This window comes from Musca domestica, unplaced genomic scaffold (assembly GCF_030504385.1).
Source record: "Musca domestica strain aabys unplaced genomic scaffold, Musca_domestica.polishedcontigs.V.1.1 43, whole genome shotgun sequence".
Classification (NCBI taxonomy): domain Eukaryota; kingdom Metazoa; phylum Arthropoda; class Insecta; order Diptera; family Muscidae; genus Musca; species Musca domestica.
The window spans coordinates 6558103-6564483 of NW_026712332.1; positions in this window are offsets into that span (position 1 = coordinate 6558103).

Genomic DNA, 6381 nt, shown 5'->3' on the forward strand with positions numbered 1-6381 from the left:
TAGTACACTACCGGTGCATTATTATTATTTTTTAATTTTCCGCCATGTGGTGCAATACGATTTTGAAGTGCTCCGACTGCGGAACACTACGATTTTGTAGTGCTACGACTGCAGTACACTACGTTTTTTAGTGCTCCGACTGCGGTACAGTACAATTCTCGTTGTGCTCCAGTACAGTATTACTAAAATATTTTTTAAGGGTTGTCTTCCGGTACGGTACATTATCTTAGTTGTTGTTGTTGTAGCAGTATTACATGCAAGTGCCAATCTGGTTCCGGCTCCAGGTTTAGAAATTCTTCTGGAGTGAGTTGGGTAGGTTTGGCTGTACAATTAAAGAGGCGCAGCGTATTGTGCGGGCCTGTATTCGAGCCCAATACGAATTGAGACGACTACACCATCCTGAACGTAATTGCGTCAAAACTACCCTACTTTGTCTAGGCAGCTGACGTTTTTCAGCTGCAATGGATGGGGAGTGGACTCCGAGAACGCCATTCATTTTATAATTACTACTCTCAGACCTGCCTGATAGGCTTCTTGATCTAGAGGTTCTCTTTTGTAGCGCTGGACCTCCCACTCTAGATCATGTATGTCCTTACTGACATGCCTGGGTGGGGGAGATTTATCCACCATATGATGGTTGGGATAACTCTCACGCTAACGCCCAAGCAAGTACTGCAACGAAAGCATATGATTATGCTGACGTAAGGGAAGGACTTTCACCTCCTCATGTAAATGGCCCACTGGTGTCATGAGAAGACATCCTGTCGTAGTTCTCAGGGCAGCGTTCTAGCAGGTCTGGATGTGCTTCCACTGCGTAGCACTAGAATTCGCAGACCACACTGGGGCCGCATAGCTGACCACAGACCGACCTATCGCGTTAAAAGAGGCCAATAAGGATTCTTTGCCCGCACCCCAAGTGCTGCCGGCTAGCGCCTTGAGGACCTTGTTCCTACTTTTCATCTTGTCGCAGATAGCTGTGGCTTGCGCGGACGACTTGAACATGCTGTCGAACGTGACCCCAAGAATCTTGGGGCAGTTCGTGGTTGGTGTTAGATTCCCCTCGACCTGAACATTCAGCTGTGTTTTCATCTCCGCAAACCATGTGGTAAAAAGTGAGGCCGTTGATTTTGTGGCGGATAATTTAAGATTCCTCTCGTGGAAGTATGCGGCAAGCTCCGCGAGATAGGAGTTCAGCCTTTCACATATGTCATCGACCACTGGACCCGACGCCATGATCGTACAATCATCCGCATACGTTACTATCTCTATGCCGTCTGGAGGGAGAGGAATTCCGGAAAGGTAGATGTTAAACAGTTCCGGAGATATCACCCCACCTTCGGGAACTTCCTGTTTCATTCTATGGGCTTTGGACTTCTTGTTCCGGAATTCCACGTACGACTGGCGTCCACGCATATAGTTGATTATCCGACGTTTCAAACTTGGCCGGAGGGTAACGTCCTTCAGTATGGCATGATTGACCGTATCAAATGCCTTTGATAGGTCAAGGGCCTACTAATATGTCTGAAATGGCGTGTAATGCTGTTGTGGTACTATGTTGAGGATGGAATCCGTGCTGGTGGTTGGCCACTGTATAGCTTCCTCTAATGCTGGGGGGAATAAAGCCTCAAGAATCTTAGCTACTGGCGACACAAGCGAAATCGGCCTGTACGATTCGCCTTTACTGGCATCCTTGCCTGGCTTCAGTAGCGGGACCACCCGGCCCGTTTTCCAGGTTTCGGGCACTATGTGGGTGGCTAGCGACAAATTGAAAACTTTCGTTAAGTACTCGACTCCCGGCGTATCCAACTGCTTCAACATTACCACTGAAATTCCGTCCGGGCCCAACGCTTTGGATGACTTAGCGTTACGGATGACATTTGCAACATCACCCATCGTAAACTGTGGTGGTTCCTCCTCGGCGGGAAGAGATCTGATACGACGTGCTCGAATAATTGTCGGTTAAAATACTCCGCCATCCTATCATCCATTTTTCCAGGGTTGAGAGCGAGACCGTTACCCACAACATTTCTGGTTGACTTCCACTGTCAAATCACTGATTCTAGGATCAGTAGGGTTGGTGCGACGGAGATCATCACGCTCATTTGCTAATCCCGCTACCTCTGCTGGGAAGTTTGGTCTTACCTCGGTATTCGACCAGCGGGTATATAGCGAGCGGCTGCAGCTTTGATGATGTCCCGGAAAATCCTTTCTGATACCCAAACATCAGAAGGGTTGGGCAGTTCTCTGAAGCGGCGGTTGGTGAATTCTCTGAACTCTGGCCAGTGAGCTTTCCCATGGTTAAGGAAAGTACGGCGTTCAGAGGTTATGAAGTCGGGCGACCTGCTTATGGAGACGATTATCGGGAGATGGTCTGAGCCAAGAGAAATGACGGGTTGCCAAGTCACGTCATTTATCAGACCGGGTGACACAATGGTTAAGTCTGGCGAACTGTGACACTCTCCTCTTATTCGGGTGGGATCATCCTCGTTAACCCTGCAGAATGTGGAGCAGTCAATCTGCTCTGCCAGCGCTGATCCCCTCTGGTCATTACCTGAGACAGAATGCCACAACTTATGGTGGGCATTAAAATCCTCTGGTACCAGGCGGTTATTGCCTACCAATAATGGGCTAATATCAGGCAATTACGCGATTCACAGATATTAATCGGCAGGATATGCACTTTAAGGACCTCTACCACACTTGACTGCTACCCCCTTACATTCCATGTATGGGTCACTAGAGACTGGCTCAAGCGAGATAGGTCTGTACTGAAAGAATGGTGTAACAGGAACGCTAATCCCCCACCTCCACTTCTAGTGCGATCCTTCCTTAGTTGTAACCATAACAACGTTGTAGGCTGCAATTTTTATTCAGCTTGGTTTCCTGCACCGCTGCGATCTTAATATTCCTCCGACTCATAAATTCCAAAATCTCATCTATTTTGCCTTGGAGTCCGTTGCAATTGAATTGCAAGAATGATGCACAATCCAGAGTTGGAACAGCAATATGTGGCATTAGGTGCTGCGGTGTTGGTTGCTGTTCTGGAGACTGCGTTTGAGTTCCATACTCCGACGACGTCTCTGATGAGAACGAAGAAGAAGTGGACTCGCTGGGGACTACGTTACTGCAGCAAATTGCAACATAATCCCTTTCGCTGTAGTCTCGCAAACGCCTTAGTCCGGAACAGTTCTTAAAGGGACTACGTTACTGCAGCAAATCGCAACATAATCCCTTTCGCTGTAGTCTCGCGAACGCCTTAGTCCGGAACAGTTCTTAAAGTGCAGATCTGTGGTGGATGACGTTCTGACAAACCAAGCAGAACCAAGGTCCGGGGTTTTCTTCAATCCCGGCACGAACCAATAAAATCCGGAGCAAACATTCCGGGATATGCTGCTCCCAATGCAGAAAAATAAACAAACACAAACATGTATATGTGCATACTAGGTTGGCAGCCGCTGGCCGAAACTGGGATCTGATAAAAAGTGAATATTTTTGTTACATATTGTGATATATATATTTTTTTTATTTTTGTAATTTTTTGTTGCATGAGTTTTTTGCAATTTCCTCATATTGAAATGTATATTTTGTAATGTTTGTTTGTGTTCTTATTGTGTATGGAAAATCTAATTAGCATATAACAGTAATGTCACAACATTACTGTTATCAACACATCTAAATCAAGACGAGGACCAGCTACATTCGTATGGAAAGTTTACATCTTATCTGAACCCAAAATATCTGAAACCAATAGATACTGATATATGGGGTCATATTAAATATATAGTTATATTTTCTGCAAAATGAAGCGCTAAAATACTAAGCTGGTTCGAAAATGTATCTCAAATCTTCAAAATTCTTAAAATTCGCTTACGAAATGCTTGTGTAAGTTTTCTCGAAAAAGATTTTACACTACTAGAAATAAGAACTTATTCGGTCGGAAATAGCGGCGTTAAATTGACAGTAAATTGGTGAGATAAAAAACTGCAACAAAGTCAAACGCCATAATTTTTACATTTTTTTTAATTTTTACTGAACAAAAGCAAAAAAATGTTAAAAATATAATCAAATTTTATAACAAGTTTTAGTATAAGTTAGTAAGTTTTTAGTAAGTTTTTTAGTATAAGTTAGTAGTTTTAGTATAAGTTAGTCACCTTTTGCGCGATGAAACCGTCACACGCTGCCCGAATGTTGATCTTGAGGTGTTCGACACTTTGGTATTTTTAGTGCCAACCTTGCTTTCCAAAATACTCCAGCCATTGTGCGCTGGAAATGAAGCGAGAAACCTCATTTGTAACCATTCTTGGGTGGCGCGTGCTGAGTACTGTTGGATTGTCCAAGGTCTGTAGCCAAATTGTTTACGTTCCCAAGGCTTTAATATACCTTCCAAAATATTTTCGCGATAATATTCGGCATTTATTCTAATGCCATGGTCGATTACGAGCGGCTGTTATGGCGGCCCACACCATCACCATGGGCGGCGCTTGATTTCTACGAATGTTTTCTCATCGGAGAAAACCAAATTCGGCAGTTAACCACTTTAACCACCACTTTCGGCCAAGCGAAGCAACTCTTTCCGTTGCGGTGTAAGCTCTTGCACTTTTTGGAATTTCAATGGCTTTACCCCGAGCTCATTTTTCAATATTGCCGAATGGAATATTGCGATATGTTCAGCCCAAGAGCCATTTTTCGGCCACTGCAGTAGTGTAAAATCTTTTTCGAGAAAACTTACACAGGATTTCGTAAGCGAATTTTAAGAATTTTGAAGATTTGAGATACATTTTCGAACCAGCTTAGTATTTTAGCGCTTCAATTTTGCAGCAAATATAACTATATATTTAATATGACCCCCATATATCAGTATCTATTGGTTTCAGATATTTTGGGTTCAGATAAGATGTAAACTTTCCATACGAATGTAGCTGGTCCTCGTCTTGATTTAGATGTGTTGATCGATGTGTTGATAACAGTAATGTTGTGACATTACTGTATACGCTAATTAGATTTTCCATACACAATAAGACAAACAAACATTACAAAATATACATTTCAATATGAGGAAATTGAAAAAAAAACTCATGCAACAAAAAAATTACAAAAATAAAAAATATATATATATCACAATATGTAACAAAAATATTCACTTTTTATCAGATCCCAGTTTCGGCCAGCGGCTGCCAACCTAGTATGCACATATACATGTTTGTGTTTGTTTATTTTTCTGCATTGGGAGCAGCATATCCCGGAATGTTTGCTCCGGATTTTATTGGTTCGTGCCGGGATTGAAGAAAACCCCGGACCTTGGTTCTGCTTGGTTTGTCAGAACGTCATCCACCACAGATCTGCACTTTAAGAACTGTTCCGGTCCCTTTAAGACTGTTCCGGACTAGGCGTTTGCGAGACTACAGCGAAAGGGATTATGTTGCAATTTGCTGCAGTAACAGTAGTCCCCAGCGAGTCCACTTCTTCTTCGTTCTCATCAGAGACTCGTCGGAGTATGGAACTCAAACGCAGTCTCCAGAACAGCAACCAACACCGCAAGCACCTAATGCCACATATTGCTGTTCCAACTCTGGATTGTGCATCATTCTTGCAATTCAATTGCAACGGACTCCAAGGCAAAATAGATGAGATTTTGGAATTTATGTCGTAGGAATATTAAGATCGCAGCGGTGCAGGAAACCAAGCTGAATAAAAATTACAGCCTACAACGTTGTTATGGTTACAACTAAGGAAGGATCGCACTAGAAGTGGAGGTGGGGGATTAGCGTTCCTGTTGCACCATTCTTTAGTACAGACCTATTTCGCTTGAGCCGTCTCTAGTGACCCATACATGGAATGTAAGGGGGTAGCAGTCAAGTGTGGTAGAGGTCCTTAAAGTGCATATCCCGCCGATTAATATCTGTGAATCGCGTTATTTGCCTGATATTAACCCATTATTAGTAGGCAATAACCGCTTGGTACCAGGGGATTTTAATGCCCACCATAAGATGTGGCATTCTGTCTCAGGTAATGACCAGAGGGGTTCAGCGCTGGCAGAGCAGATTGACTGCTCCACATTCTGCAGGGTTAACGAGGATGATCCCACCCGAATAAGAGGAGAGTGTCACAGTTCGCCAGACTTAACCATTGACTTTTGTTACATTACATTTGATTTGCTTACATTCTCTGTTTGGTGGCACTTTCTGGAGCAGCTCGCTTAAATTACATGTGAACCTGGTCAATGGCGAAGTCAACCTTATATATATATATACATATATATATATATATATATATATATATAATATATAATATATATATATATATATTATATATATATATATATATATAATATATATATATATATATTATATATATATATATATATATTATATATATATCATA